General features: G+C 47.7%; 1 protein-coding gene across 1 annotated transcript in view; it reads right to left on the minus strand.

The window, feature by feature from the left end:
* Slc7a1 (solute carrier family 7 member 1) overlaps positions 1-7381 on the minus strand; it is a 75391-nt gene extending 68010 nt beyond the window's left edge. The window contains exon 1 of the mRNA XM_028779808.1: positions 7335-7381. The gene's annotated coding sequence lies outside the window, so the exon portion shown is untranslated. The remainder of the gene's footprint in view (positions 1-7334) is intronic.
* Between the last annotated feature and the right edge of the window lie 9069 nt (positions 7382-16450).

The following is a 16450-nucleotide window of genomic DNA, read 5'->3' on the forward strand; positions in this document are numbered from 1 at the left end:
CAAATAAATACTTATTTTTAAAAAACTACATATATATATGTAGTGATACCCATCTTTTCTCTACCCCACGCCCTCCCAACGGAAAACACAAAGGAGCTTTCCAGAGATCCTAGGAACCGACAAGCCCAAGTCTGGATCCTGAGGCCTAAGGGAACCTGGACCTAAGGCTGCGCCTGGGTCTGGAGTCAGCGTCAAGGAAAACCCTGGCAGTTCATGCTAAAGGTACCACCAAAGGCTATCTTTCCCCTCCAGTGCTCACAAATCCAGGACTACATGGCAGGGAAAACTTACTAGCTCGTGCCTCTGGGGCCCACATGCCTCCCGACATACCTAATTTAGGCAGTCTCAAGGAAAGTGAACTAAATCAAACAGCTAAGCATAGTGCATGCCAAACTCTGTGTTAAGATGACACAGACGAGGCCATCATCCCACCTAGGCCACCCCTCTCCAGGAAGAGGAGTTCAAAAACACAGCTACAACTGTTAGTCGTAGGCCCAAGCTTCTGTAGTGGTAGCTACTCAGGAGACTAAAGCAGAGTCCTGCTAAGTCCAGGAGTTCAGATAGCAGCCACAGAGTAACAGTTTGAATGAGAATGTCCCCATAGGCTCATGTTCCCCAGTTGGTGGCGCTGTTTGGTGAGATCTAGAAGGGGTGACCTTGCTAGAGGAAGTGTATCACTGGGGACTTGGGTTTTGAGGTTTCGAAGCCTCCTACCATTCCTATTTCACAATCCACCAACACCCCACTGTGCTTAAACCCATGAGCCCTCAGCACTGCACGCCAGCTGCTGTGCTTCCCTTTCCCACTGCCTTGCTTTCCTACCAGGATGGGCTCATCCTCTGGAACCGGTAAGCCCACATAAGCCTTTCCTTCTATTCGTTGCATTGGTCCTGGTGTTTTATTTATCATAGCAACAGAACAGTAACTAATACAGTAGACGACTTACTGAGATACTATCTCAAAAAAAAAACAAAAGACAAGTTACACGCAGCCAATTGTTATGAATGAACTATGGAAAAGCATTTGTACACATGGCTACAGGAAGTACCTTAGAAGAGGCATCAGTCTGATCAATCTGACAAAAGCTCACTCTGGGGTTCGGCCCTTTCTCTGGGAGAGGGCAGGGCATTTACTTTGACCCCCATAGTTCAGAAACTGGGTCTTGATCTCAGATCAGCCATATCTCAAGGAGGTCTTGTGGCTCTGGAGAGATGGCTCAGCAGGTAAGAGCACTGACAGTCTCTTGCAGAGGACCCAGGTTTAACCATCAGCACCCACGTGACCGGCTCATAACCACCTGTAACTCCAGTTCCAAGGAATCTGATGACCTTTCCTTACCTCCACAGACACCTGGCACACATGATAAACAGACATATACTCAGACAAAAGCAACCATACACATAAAATAAAATTAAAATAAAACCAAGAGGCCATGTCCGAAGTTGTTACCCCTAATGACTCTATGATGCAAAACTTGGGCCAGCTCCTACACACAGAAGACAACATCTGGTTCTCTTTAAGGCCAAGAGCCTCCACAAGCTTTGGTGGCTAATTTTGTCTGTCAACACCTACCTAGGAAGAGGAGCAGAAATGGAATTGCCTCCATCAAGAATATCCTGTGGCCAAATCTGCTGGGCGTTTTATTGCTTGCTAATTTATGTATGAAGGCCCAGCCCACCATGGGCGGTGCCATCACTATGCAGATGGGCCTAGTTGTATAAGAAAGATACTTAGCAAACCTTGGAGAGCAGCAAACCAGAAAGCAGTTCCTCCTATGGTTTCCGCCTTGATTTCCCTCAGTGATAGATTGTAACCTGAAATAGATCTTCCCCCAAACCCCCATATTGCTTTAGGTCATGGTGTTTGACACAGTGACAGAAGCAAACTAAAAAAAGCACTGTAAGGAAAATAGGGAAAGGTAGGGAAATGAATCCACCCTTGCCAGAAGGAAAGGAAGGGGAAGGTTATAAGGAAAAAGAGAGACAAAGCCCAAAGATACAGCCTGCTAAGAGATAGGACACTCCCTCATCCCAAGATAAGCCTTTAAGGCACAATTCATAAAGGCATTCCTTCTTTTCGTTTTTTTTATTTTTTTTTTTTTTTTTTTTTTTTTTTTGGTTTTCTTCGAGACAGGGTTTCTCTATGTAGCCCTGGCTGTCCTGGAACTCACTCTGTAGACCAGGCTGGTCTCGAACTCAGAAATCTGCCTGCCTCTGCCTCCCAAGTGCTGGGATTAAAGGCGTGCACCACCACCACCCGGCTCTGAGTTTGATTTCTGTTTGCTGATATTAAAAGGAAGATTTAGGGAAGACTTGGAATTGCCTGTGTTAATTTGCTGAAGAAACGCTATTGTCTCCCCAGCCTAAAGAGTATAAAAAGATCAGGTGGGGTTGGAAAGTAGGGAACAGGGAAGGGCCTGTTCCAAGCTCCCTTCGGGAAGGGTAGAGCCTTTCCTTAATCAAGGCCTGCATTGAGCTCATGGTAGGACCACGCAATCAACTATCTGCAAGTCCCCAGTGTGTATGACAGCCACTAGAGAGGAAGAGCCCAAAGCAACCTCTGAGTTGTTGCAGGAGGCGTAACCCTGCTGAAGTCTCTCTGGGAGAGTGGATGCTTTACCCACAGTCATCCTTAAGCAGCATCCCTTAGCCATTGCCACACGGGAGCATACTACAGTCAGCAGTCTGCGAATCGTTTCTCCAGTCTGCGGGCATCCTGGCAGACTCCAGGGGCAAAGGTTCTAACCTGCCCTTGACAAACTGGGGCTCACTCTGAACCACTTCGGATGCAATCATTCTCAAGGCTACCTTGAACTTGGTGGGGATGTGGATTGTCACAGAGGAACAGAAGAAGCTTCTTACAGAAGAGGTTTACAAGGCTGAAAGCATGCCACAAAAGATTCCGGGTGATGGTGACACATGCCTTTAACCAAAGCACTCGGAAGGCAGAAGCAGGCAGACCTCAAGTTTGAGACCAGCCTGGACTACAGAGTGAGTTCCACGACAGCCAGGGCTACACAGGGAAACCCTGCCTTAGGGGAAACTGAAGTGGAGTGGAGGGAAAGGGGAGAGGGAAGAGTCCATGCTCTAGAAGGACAAAGCCTACACCTTGACCTGGTGTATTAGAGGGTTCTCTAGAGTCACAGAACAGTCTCTATACATTAAGGGAAATTACTGGAAAGACTTACAGTCTGCAGTACAACTAATCCAACAATGGGAATTTGCTCAGACTCACAAGGCTGGTTCTTTCAGCTGGTCTTCTGTATAAGCTGAGATCCTGAAGAAGTAGGTTCCAACAAATGTGCTGGCGAGTAAGTGCAAGCAGGCAGCAGGCGAAGAAGAGTGAATCGCCCTTCTTCCAATGTCCTTACAAAGGCCTCCAGGAGAAGGTGTGGCCTAGATTAAAGGTGTATGCCACCACGCCAGGATGCAAGCTTTGCTTTACTTGAAACTTGCTCTGAACTTGTTTGTTTGGGCTGGCCTTGAACTCAGAGATCTGCTTGCCAAGTCTCCTAGATTAAAGGTGAGTACCACCTTGCCTGGGCCTAAGCTTTTCATGACCACTACGCCTCAAAACCGACTATGGATCAAATGTGTTATCCCTATGTGTTATGTGTGTTATCCCATGTCAAGTTCCAGGTCAGAAGCCTGTGTCTTCCAGACTCAAGATCTGGATCACAGGTGTGCCCTCCATTTCTGGGGTGTAGTTCATTCCAGATGTAGTCAAATTGACAACCAGAAACAACCATCACATCTGGGATCTCATGTTGCTGGCTCAAGGTCCAGAGAACCCTAAGGCTCTAAGTTCAGAGGGTCCCCAATCCACAGGGCAACCTCAACACCAGACTAACAACTGGAGGAGAAAGTGAGCCAAGGTGGGTGAAGAGCAACAGACAAAGCTAGAAGAGACCCCAGCTACGGGGTGGCCTGAACAAACTCCAGTACAGATAGCTTCAATGGCCCAGAGAGAATCCATCAGTACAAGCCTGTCCTTTGGTGGTGAAGGTATCCAAAAAGTGACTTGGAGAAATTCTCAGTGGTTAAGAATACTTATGGAAGACCTGCCTTTGGTTTCCAGCACCCATATCAGGGCTCACAGCCAGCTGTAACTCCAGTTCCAAGGGATCAGACGCCCTCTTGTGGTCTCTGGGGGCAATGGCACATATGGTGCACATATAGAGAAACAGGAATACATACATACAACATACATTAATCCCAGTACCTGGGAGGCAGGTGAATCTCTGTGAATTCCAGGCAAGCCTGGCATAGATAGTGAGTCCCAGGGTGGCTAAGAGCTAAATACTGAGATTTTATCTCTAAATAAACAAATACATTTTGTAAAAGGTTATTTGCAATGACAGGCATGGTAGTGTGTCCATATAACCCCGGCGTTCTGGGGGCTGAGTCAGTAGTATCTCATGTTTGAGGACTATTTCGTCTATAAAGCAAGACTCTGAATGAACGAGTGAATGAATGAATAAGAATATACTAGCCATTTTATTTTGTGAGTGCCAAAATCTTTTTCCCCGGGCCTGGATAGCTGGCCCAGCATTTAAGAGAGACGATTGTTCCTCTAGAGGACCCAAGCTCACGAGCCAGACATCAACAACCGCCTGTAACCCAAGCTCTAAGGGACCAACACTCTCTGGCTTCTGGGGTACCCACACACGTGGCAAATAGCCACAGAGACACATACACATAAACAAAAGTAAATATTTAGAAAAAATATAAATAAATCGTGTGAACGTCCCTCTTCCACCTAACACGCTTCTTGACCAGCTTACCCACTTCCTTCATTACAGCATCTTACTCTCTCCTTACACAGAAAAACACCAGCCAGTCTTACTGGATCTGTTGTTAAAATGTATCCAGGCAGTGGGCCAGGGGTGACAGAGTAGCTAGCATATGTTTAGGATGTTAGAGGCCCTGGTATTAATCCCAAGCACACATACCCCTCTCAAATACCCACTCCCGACCTCTCCAGCCCCACCCCCTAGCCTGAAGGGGCCGGCTATGAAGAAAACACCAGGGCAGTGGTTCTCCACCCAGCTGGGGGATGAACAACCCTTTCACAGGGGTCCCATATCAGATACCCTGCATATCAGATATTTACATTACGATTCATAACAGGAACAAAGTTACAGTTATGAAGTAGTAATGAAACAACTCACCACCGCATGAGGAAGTGCATTAAAGGGTTGCAGCGTTAGGAAGGGTGAGAACCACTGCTCTAAGGTCTTATCTACAGGTCTTGCCTGGAGTGCTGACTAAGAACCAGGTGAAATACCAAAACATTTCAGGGGTTGCCTGTAGGTAACACGGCACAGATGTCCAGGTAGCCCCGGGTTACTGGGTATTTCTTCCCCTAACACCATCTTCCTTCTTCACACTCCTCCCTAGCATTAACAAATACCTCAAACTCCGGAGAAAGACTTCAATTCCCTGAGCATAACACAACCACGTATTTACTTATTTTTGCCAGGCTTACTGAAAAGAACACAGAGTTAAACAGCAATAAATACATTTAATTACATCCAAAAACCGTGTTCTAGAGCCTGTGAAAAAATAACCTAGCCTGTAATGTGCCTACTGTGCAAACCTGCAAGCCGAGTGTGCGGGAGAGCCTGGGTATATGCTCTAGCTCTGAATGAACTGGGATCAGTGACACACGCCTGTAATCCCAGCATTTGGGAGGTAGAGGGAGGCAAAAGGATCAAGGTCATCTTTTGCCAAGTAGCAAGTTTGAAGCCATTCTGGCCAACGTGAAGGGGGCGGGGGAGGACTTTGTGGGCGGAGCAAAGCGTGAGGTGGGGGTGGGGAGAAACTGATCTACCAAATATAATGACCATGTGTCTTAGAAGAGAAATCCCTAAGGCAACCAGCTTGTCTTCATACTTTCAAAAAAAAAAAAGAAAAAAAAAGAAAATCTAAAACCTATAATTATGGGCCAAGAAAGAGCCCCGGGGCTGGGAGATTCTGCCCCAGCCCTGGGATATCTCTTATCGCTACTTAATGTTCCTTTTGTTTATTCACACCCCCCTTCCCTTATATAGCCTCTAAATTTCGCCCCTAAGTAAAATATAATCTCAAAATGATAAACTTTTCAAAGCTGTTTCAATTCACGAGGTGACTTTCCCCTCTAAAATGTCTATTCTAATCCCGTGACTCAAGCCCCTTTGTTTTAGTGACAGAAGGGTGTGCTCAAGTAAAAATAATAATTTCCATTGAGACCAACTAAAAATACCAGGGAGATGACTGTATCGTGGTCTCCTATTATCTCAACCACACATGAAAGGCAAGAAATGTTACAAAAATCCCAATTACAAACTGACTCCTTCACAGTTAAGATATTCAACCAAAAAGATAACGCAGAAGATAACATTTGGGGTTCTAGTGAAAGTTTACTCACCTTTAGAAGAAATATACCTACGGTTGAAACCCTGTCCTCCTGCACGTGAGAGTGTAATGTAACTGTGGGTGCTGGGAAATGTAGTTTTTTGGTTTGTTTTGTTTTCCTGACAGCACATGTCTGACTATCCCCAGCACATGTCTGGCTATCTTAACACACAAGTCCACAGAGCAGTGGGCTGGAGCGAGCGACACTGGGCTGCTCTGCGGACACCCTTGGCTGGTGACCTGACCGTGCCCAGGAAGTCTTCCACTAGACAGAGAGAAACACACTGAGCACAGGTTGTCTACGGAGCCGGAAGAACTTCCTCCCACTCCACACCATCTGGAAGAACAGTCTGTGCAGGCCGAATCAGGTCACAAGGAAAGCCCACCCAAGAGGGAGTCGCTCCAAAGGGACCTCTGGAGACTATGGAGGAGACCTGGAAGACGGGAATCTCTGGTCTCCCGTCATACGGGACCTGCCTGCGAGACCTGACGGAGTCCATCCTGCGCGCGGCTCGGCTGACGACACTGCCCCGGACCGCGTGGCGGGGCGGGGTGCCGCGCACCGCGCCATGTATGGGAAGGTCTCCCAGATAGCGGTGGCTCCGGATGCCACCCGGGGCAGCCAGCGTAAACGAGTCCCCGCGCCCACGTGGAGCCCATACACGGCCACGCGTGGCGGGCGTCACCCCGGTCGCCCGTGCTCACTCCCTCCCGCTGTTGCATCATGCACCATGCCGCGCCTGCATAGGACCAAGATGGACTCGGAGGAGGCGACCGGAACACTGGTGCCCGCCCCACGCACCCATCCCTAGAGATGGAGAGGATAAGAAGAACCCTCGCCCTGCCTGAGCTGCCACCCGAGGCCACACACACACACACACAAACCGAGGTGACCCAGGTTTTTAGTTTCCTGGGCAATCCCAAGGATTGCGTACTCACGGAGGAGGCGGCGGGATGCTGAGCTTAGTGGAGACCGCGGGTAGAAAGCCGCTCACACCTGCTAGCTGAGGAGATGGTGCACGCGGGCGGAATCCGAGCCGGTTTCATCAGCCGCGCGCCGCCCTCCGCGGGCCCCACGGCCACGGCCAGTGCTGCGCGTCAGCTTCCCAGGCACCAATGACAGTGCCGCGCGGCCGCGCCCCTGTGGGCGGGGACACCCGAGACCGGGCTTCCCCGCCGTCTTGGGCGCCTCCCGCGCGCGCCCTTGGTCCGCAGCAACCCCAACGGAGCTTGGGTCAGAGCTGGTGACACAGGCTGAGCGATACGAGCCCCCTCCCCTCCTGGGGAGCTACGGACCGCTGACCTTATGCTCACGACCAGATTTCTTGCTCCAAACTGAATGTAAGACACACTTTAAAGAGTTGGTTTTTTTTTTTTTTGACTTAGTTGTAAATCTTCATTTGACATTGGACTACTTTACGGCTGTGCCCTAGCTAACGCCTTAGCCTCCGCCTTGGTCAGGAAGGGCCCCAGAATCAGCAAGCCTCTCTTTGATACAAGGTACTTCTTCCGCATGGCCAATGGGACACTTCAGGCAGTTAACACCACCCGAGGGACTCTCCTCAAATTTAGTACCCAAATCTAGTCCTCACCTCTTCGGTTCCTTCTGATCTCTGCTCCAAAATCAAGAACTACAATCTATGGGGCTGAGGGCTGAGGCTCGACGGTTAAGAGCACTGACTACGCTTCCAGAGGACCCAGTTCCAACTCCCAGCCCCCAAATGGGGGCTCACAACTAGTCTGTAAGTCATGAATGTGATACACAGACATACACAGGCAAACCACCAATATGCAGAAGATAAAAGTTTTTTAAAATAATTATATCTATATAGACCCAATAATCGTAGGACATGGGAGAAGTAAACATATCATATTAACACTACCCTCGTTAGAAAAAAAGGCGGATGCTGTGCGTGTTCTCGAGGGTTCTTTATCAGTAAAGGGGCTCATTGTCAGCCAGAGATGTTGATACTCCTGTAGAATTAAACTAATGATTTATTAATTTACAATAAACAAAGTCTTAATGAATACGTTGAGGGAGGTGGATAGCATTAAAGCACTTCCAACAGTGTTTAGGATTATGATAAAGTATCAAACATGCTTTGTCTTCAGACAACTGAAGTGTCAATCATTCGGTGATGGAAAGATCCCTTCCAATCTGGTAGGGAGGTCCCCTAATCTTTGGAAACCTTTACCAGGTGCCCCATGCTCACAGAGGGAAACCTCCCATCTTTTAGCACCGACCAGCTGTGCCTTCAGCACCAGATGAATATCTGACTCTGAATTTGATTGTCATTTACATTTAATTTGTGTCCTCCACAAATTAGCATACCACTGCTTATGAAAATTTACGTTCTCTTAAAACTTGCTTGCCCCATCCTCGTCTGGGATTAAGTTGGTGCGCTAGCCTCCCACAGAGCAAAGCTGAGAATCAAAAATGGAGTTATGTGTAATAAAATCCCATACCAACAAGCTGAAGCTAAGCTAACCTCTCAAGAAATTAGGGATGGTCAGTTTAAACTGGCAGAGTAATGATTCTCTGTGCATACCCCCCCACTTTTTTTTGAGACAGGGTTTTTCTGTATAGCCCTGGCTGTCCTGGAACTCACTTTGTAGACCAGGCTGGCCTCGAACTCAGAAATCCGCCTGCCTCTGCCTCCCAAATGCTAGGATTAAAAGGTGTGCACCACCACCGCCTGGCAGCATAAACCCTTAAACAAAAAGAGCAACCTTCCCTTCTCCCTGCCACATACATAGATAGTAACTTCTACATGCTTTCTTCAACTCTTTTCTGGCTATAAGACCAACTTCAGCTTTGCTGCTTTTGTTTTGGTTTTGTTTTGTTTTGGTTTTTGAGACAGGATCTCACTGTACAGCCCTGGCTGTCCTAGAACTCACTGTATATGGACCAGGCTGGCCTCAAACTTGGAGATCCATCTGCCTCTGCCTCCCTCAGTGCTGGGATTAAAGGTGTGCGCCACTATGCTCAGCTACAATTATGATAATTAAACTGTAGTTTTGTTATTTGACAATTTGTGTGTGTGTGTGTTGCACACATGTCAGTGTTCAGACATGCAGAGACCAAAGCATGATGTTAAGTATATTCCTCTATCACTGTCTGCCTTATTGCCTTAAAGCAGGATCTCTCAATGAACCCCAAAACTTATCATTTTTTGGTAAGGCTGCCTGGCCAGCGAATGCTCGGAATCTTTTCATTTCTACCTCCCAGTTTGAGGGTTAAAGGCACATGCAGCCATTCTCAGTTTTTTAAGTGGATGTAGGATTTAAGCAGGGCCTCACGCAATGCACTTTTACCCACTGAACCATATCTCCAGCCCCTGTGATTCTGATCAAAAGACAACCCTTTGGGCTGGGCAGTAGTGGTACATCCCTTAATCCCAACACTTAGATTTCTGTGTTCGAGGTCAGCCTGGTTTATGGAGAAATTTCCAGGACAGCCATGTCTACACAGAGAGATCCTGTCTCAGGAAAAGGGACAAGCCTTTAATGTTTGAAACATGATTGTGTGTTTGTTAAATGTGTATACGTGTGAGCCTGAATGAATTTATGAGCACCATGTGTGTGCTGGAGACCGCAGAGGTTGGAAAAGGGCATCAGATCCCCTGGAGCTAGAGTTAAGGTGATTGTAATTCACCATGTGGGTGCTGGGGACTTAACCCAGGAAGAGCAACCAGTCCGCTTAACCACTGAGCCATCTCTCCAGGCCCTGTTTTGTTTTGTTTTTGTTTTTCAAACTGACTTTTGGCTTGCAAACCTTAAAGATATTCCACATAAAGAGCCAACCTCGATTTCATCTTTCCTAGGAGATTTTTTTAGCACAGTTCTCAGTTCAATGATCCCATTAAGCAGCTGGCCTTCAGACTGACAAGAGGAATCCTTCAATGACAAGGACCACGAGAAGTGTATGGTGCTTTGAATGAAAATAGTCCCCCTAGGGAAAGGCATAATTAGAAGATGGGGCCTTTTGGAGTAGGTGTGTCCTTGTTGGAGGAAGTGTGTCACTGGGGGTAGGCTTTGAGGTTTCAGAAGCTCAAGCCAGGCCCAGTGTTGCTCGCTCTCTCTCTCGCGTGCTCTCTCTCTCTCTCTGTCTCTGTCTCTGTCTCTCTCTCTCTGTCTCTCTCTCTCTGTCTCTCTCTCTCTCTCTCTCTCTCTCTCTCTCTCTCTCTCTCTCTCTTTCCCTCTTCCTGCATCCTACTGATCCAAATGTAGAAGTCTTGGCTCCTTCTCCAGCACCATGTGTACCTGCACCCAACATGTTTCCTGCCATGCTTCCTGCCATGATGACAATGGACTAAACCTCTAAACTTGGAGATCCATCTGCCTCTGCCTCCCTCAATGCTGGGATTAAAGGTGTACGCCACTATGATTGGCTACAGTTATGATCTTTAAACTGTAGTTTTGTTATTTGACAATGTGTGTGTGTGTGTTGGCTACCCCTAATTCAATGTTTTCTTTTATAATAACTCCGTTATTTGCTAGGCAAGATGGCACACACATATAATCCCAGCACTTGGGAGGCAGAGGTGGGTAAATCTCTATGAGTTTGAGGCCAGCTTGGTCTACAAAGTTAGTTTCAGGATAGCCAGACCTATCCTTGTCTCGGGAAAAAAAAATAGTTGCCATGGTCATAGTATCAGCAATAAAATTCTAACTAAAATGAAATGACTTCAGAGGGGAAAAAATCAATTTGAAGCATAGAAATCCACTTGTGGTCAAGGCCACACAGAGGATGCTGGTAACCCTGGCTTAATACCATAACAAATGGCAAAGGAGCCCTGACTGAGAGGTCTCCATCATAGCTAGCTGAGCTAAGATTCTAAAAATCCTCAAGGAAAGAGGTTGCTGGGTATTAGACCCCGGTGGACATCTTGTAAGGTTAGATGCTGGGTTAAATGTAAGTCCTGCGTCTGCCCTGCCATGGGGCTAGAGCTGCTCCAGGAGGCAGAGGCACAGGAAGTTTGACTGCACTCACTCCAAGACCGATGCCGGGTGGGTATCAGGCTAAGAGAAGCCTCAGTGACACCGCTGGGGGGGAGTGCAGTCTGAGGTCCCAGGGGAGTTGGAGCTACCTGGGGGAGGAGGGGTCCCTGGGCCTGCAGTACAGCCTGGGACTGTCTAGTTCTCAGGCTCTTGGGCACCCAGGCACCGTTGGAAGCCATGGAAGAGCTGAGAACAAAGTGAGGGCCCATGGGTTGGATTGGCCTGCGCTGAAGGGGAGAGAGGGAGAGCTCTGCTCCAGCTGCTCCCAACGGGGATAAGAGTTCTTGGCTTGTCAAAGAGGTTAGCTGGCAAAGGTTGGTGGTCACCATTGTTGGGAACGCAGAGAAGTCTTCTGCAGGAGATCAGATGGCCGCAGCAGCTCTGTAGGTAAAGGCCTTCTCCATTGTTCCCCACTGCGGATCTTGATGAAAGAAGCAGTCCATGGTTTTAAGATGTTTATTGTCATGGTAGAAAATAGGTGAGAAACCGTACTGATTTCTCAGGGTGGGCCTGAGGTTAAATACCTTTTGCAGGGAGGAGGGTCTGGAAAGAAAAGCTTAATTGGCTAAGCCCTCTGGCCTTTAGATACCTCATTAAAATAGATCTGTCTTGAGGCTACGTGGCTGGCCTGTAGTCACACCCTCTATCAATGGAGAGGTTAGGGACTTTCCCTGCGTGACTGAAGGACACAAATCTATGGAGGACTGCAGCCTCGTGTCAGGAGCCTAGTGTCTGGGGGCGTGGCAAAATGTCTGCTGTCCCTTAGGGTCACCTGGGCCCCACCTAGGGCCCCTCAAGATCATCTGGTGTCTCCGGGGGTTTCTAGCCTGTGCTTGACCAGAAACCAGGCTGCCTTTCATGGTCCTCCAGTTAAAGTGTGTAAGTCACAACCTAGTGTAGGACCATCAGGCAGCACAGGCATTAAAAGGACCTAGAATCAGTAAGGCAGGTGTAGGCTGGAATTCTGACTCACCCCTAAAAGCCTGAGGAGAATGTACTGGTTTACTATAATCCTTGGTTTCTTCAATTTCCAGTAGGAATCATGCTAGTTACCTAGGGTTACAAAGTTCATGGTGAATATGAGAGTCAGATCCAAAGATGGACAGATTAGACAACCTATAAACAGGCTTACACATATGTTTACAGATCCTCGATAAAGGTACAAATATGACTGGAGAGATGGCTCAGTGGTTAAGAGCACTGACTGCACTTCCAGAGGACCTGGGTTCAGTTCCCAGCATCCACGTGAGCTCACAACCACGTGTAACTCCAGTCTCTTGGGATCTGAGGCCCTCTTCTGGCTTCTTCACACATCAGGCATGTACTTAGTACACAGACATTCATGCAGACTGAGCACCCATACACAGGCAGCTTTTAAATTCATTTATTTTTAATCATGTGTGTGTCTACATGAGTGGGTGCCATGTGTATGGGTGCCCACAGAGTTTGTCAGGTCCCCTGGAGTTGTAGCTAGGGGCAGTTCAGCTGCCCAACATGGGTGCTGGGAATTGAACTCAGATCCTCTGGAAAAGCAATGCCTGTTCTTACCTGCTGGACGTCTCTCCAGCCCAAAGGAACATAATGTTTTAAGTGCAAAGTCTCTTCAATAAGTACTGTTAGCATAATGGATCTCTGTGTGAGAAAATAAATAAATAAAATAAGGGAAAGGAATAGAGCATAATCACCTTACATAAAAATTCAAACACGCTGAGGTGGTTTGATTGGAAGCATCTCTTGTAGGCACAGACAGTTTAATATTTGGTCACCAGACGGTTTCACTGTTTGTGTAGATTTGGAAGATGTGGCCTTGAAAGAGGAAGTATGTCAGGACAGGCTTTTCATAATTTCTATACATCATTCTGGCTACAGTGTTTCATCACAGCAATAGAGAAGTAACTGATGGGTGGTGGTGGCGGCACACACCTTTGATCCCAGTAGGCAGATGTCTGAGTTTGAGGCCAGCCTGCTCTACAGAGTGAGCTCCAGGATAGCCAGAGCTACACAGAGAAACCCTGTTTTAAAAAGGACAAAAGAGAAGAAAGGAGAAAAAGAGAGAGAGAGAGAGAGAGAGAGAGAGAGAGAGAGAGAGAGAGAGAGGTGGAGGGAGAGAGAGGAGAGAGAGAAAGAAAGAGAGAAGCTAATAGCTAACGGGGGCTGGAGAGAAGTCTCAGCAGTTTGGCTGATCTCCCAAAGGACCCACATGGCAACTCACACTGACTGTACCTCCAATTCCAGGGCATGCAACAGCACTCTCACACAGACACCCAATGAAGACCTCCGCAGAGGGGAGACCCTCACTCAAGTCTCAGAAAGTCGCGACCACCCAGTAATCTGCTCGAGACATCGTGTACCGGAGCACTAGCGAGGTTTATTAGGGCATGTGACAGCTAGCTGCCGGTCAATTTGTATGCCCACGCAGGAGCTGAATTGACCCCGACAGCCAGTTTGACAGGGGTTTTTATAGGGAAAAACCACAAACCAAGGAATGGGGAGGGGGTGAGGGGTTTTTAAGGTGTCATAACATAAAAATAGCAGAACATTCCAAAGGAACCCAACCTACGTGAGTCAGGATCAGGTGAAAACTCTCTGTACGCTTATCTTTCTCAAGAATGTGGTCCTGCCCTGTTACTTCGGCCTTGCCCTGTCACTGCGGTTCTCAGCTTGGTTCTCAGCTTGGTTCTCAGTTTGGTTCTCAGCTTGGCTAACTTGCATTCTAGCCAGTTCCTGTAACTAGCCTGTCCACATTCTTAACTTGCTTCATGCCTCGGTTTCTCCATGTCTTTATAAAGAAAGCCTAAAGAATATTTTATATGTCTAAAAAGGATTCTATATACCCAGTATCTATAATTTTTCACTCTACACCCAACACAGATATCCATTTAGGCAAAACACCAATGCATACAAAATAAAAAAAATTAAAAGGAAAGAAATGAAAATTAACTAACACATGAACCATTAAACGCAAAACTTTACCTCCTGGGAGACAACATGGGCTAAAATCTAGGTGACTTTGGGTGTTAGATGGTAACTTTCTTTCTTGTGGTGCTGAATGTCAAACGAAGGACCTGTGTGTGTGGTGTGTGTGTGTGTGTGTGTGTGTGTAGCCTGTAGCCCAGGCTGTCCTGGAACTCACTCTGTAGATGAGGCTGACCTCGAACTCACAGAGATATGCCTGCTGGGATTAAAGGTGTGCACCACCGCTGCCCAGATCCAGAGACTTTTCAAACAGCTACCAACATGTGTCCTGGTAAGGGTCTTATGTCGCCACAAAAGCAATGTGCCTACTCTCAAGAGGAAGAATCCTTCTCACAACCCACAAAAGAAAATTCAGATATGCAAAAAAAAAACCAGGAAAGATCAAAGAGGTTTATATGTGCGTTGTGTGTGGCAAAAGGACACTCGCCATAAGCTTCTAAAAGTACGGCTTAAATACATTCTGAAACATTTCTAAAATTCAATACTAAATGACTGCCTTGGGGTTTCACTGCTGTGAACAGACGTGGGACCGTGAAAGGATGGCTTGGTTTCTGGTAGAGCACTGGCTAGAGATGGCCAGAGACCCAACAGGTGTCCATGCCTGCCAGGGACGGCATATATTTAGCTGTGCTCCCAGACTCCAGACTCCTGACACACAGTCTAAGACCTCCATTTGATCAGCACCTTTCAATCACGTAGGGCAACACCCCTACCAACCCCTCCACAGGTAGAGGGAGTGACTACAGGTCTCAGCCTCAAGAGATTTCCGTATTAATGAGTAACCTGAAGGCCAGAGGGCATAGCCAATTAAGTATTCCTTCCCAGACCCTCCTCCTTACAAATGGTATTTAACCAAAGGCCCTCCCTGGGGATGCAGCCAGATTCATCTACTTCCCCCCATGACAATAAACCCATTTAAACCATGGACTTCCTCGTGTCTTTAGGGCCTGCCATGGAGAACTGTGGAGGGGGCCTCCAAATATCGAGCTGCCAGCTAACCTCCTGCTGAGGACTTCTCTGCATTCTAGCCATGGAGGCCACCGAGTCAAACAAGCTAGCCCAGCAGCTGACACAGCTGAGCAAGTGCAGTAACCAAGAGTCTCCTTCTTGCGGGGCACTGCTGGGGCTTCCTTCTCTCCCCTTGTTCCTCTCATGTCTCTCTTCTTCCGCCCCCCCCCCCCCAGCGGTGTCTGGGAGCCCAAGAACGGAGACCACTGGCCTCTGGGTCCACTCAGGAGCCCAGACCCCGAGGAACTTCAGACTGAGATCTCCCCACACCCAGGCGGAGCCCCGAGTGGCTTCTCACAGCCCAGCATCCGCCTGGCACCAGATGGAGAGAACTGTCAAATTTCCACACTTCTGCTCCCTGGAGCCATGCCTCCCTGAGCCACCCAGGGTGGAAGACATGCAGGAACCACAACTCCGCCCAACTGGACCCACGCCCGCACCCACGTGTGAGCTAACCGCCCCCAAAACAGACACCATAACCAAAATAAATCTTATAAGGACAACATTTAATTGGGGCTGGCTTACAGGTTCAGAGGTTCAGTCCATTATCATCAAGGCAGGAACATGGCAGCATCCAGGTAGGCACAGTGCAGGAGGAACTGAGAGTTCTACATCTTCATCTGAAGGCTGCCAGCAGAATACTGGCTTCCAGGCAGCTAGGATGAGGGACTTATAGCCTCATCCACATGACACACCTACTTCTACAAGGCCACATCTACTCCAACATGGCCACACATTCTAATAGTGCCACTCCCTGGGCCGAGCATAGACAAACCTTCACGTTGAAAATAAACCTTCCAAATAATACTTCATGATATGGAAAGTACTCAGGCTAAATTATGAAAATATTACAATGTTTTCCCTGCACTATAATTCCAACTTTCTTATATATAAAATCATGAATCACCTAAAGCAGAGGTTCTCCACCTTCCTGCTGCTGCGACCCTCTAAGGCAGTTTATCATGTTGTGGTGACCTCCAGCCATAAAACTATTTTCATTGGTACGTCATAACTGTAATTTTGCTGCTGTTATGAATTGTAATGTAAATATCTGTGTTTTCCAATGGTCT

This window comes from Grammomys surdaster, unplaced genomic scaffold (assembly GCF_004785775.1).
Source record: "Grammomys surdaster isolate TR1022 unplaced genomic scaffold, NIH_TR_1.0 362, whole genome shotgun sequence".
Lineage (NCBI taxonomy): Eukaryota > Metazoa > Chordata > Mammalia > Rodentia > Muridae > Grammomys > Grammomys surdaster.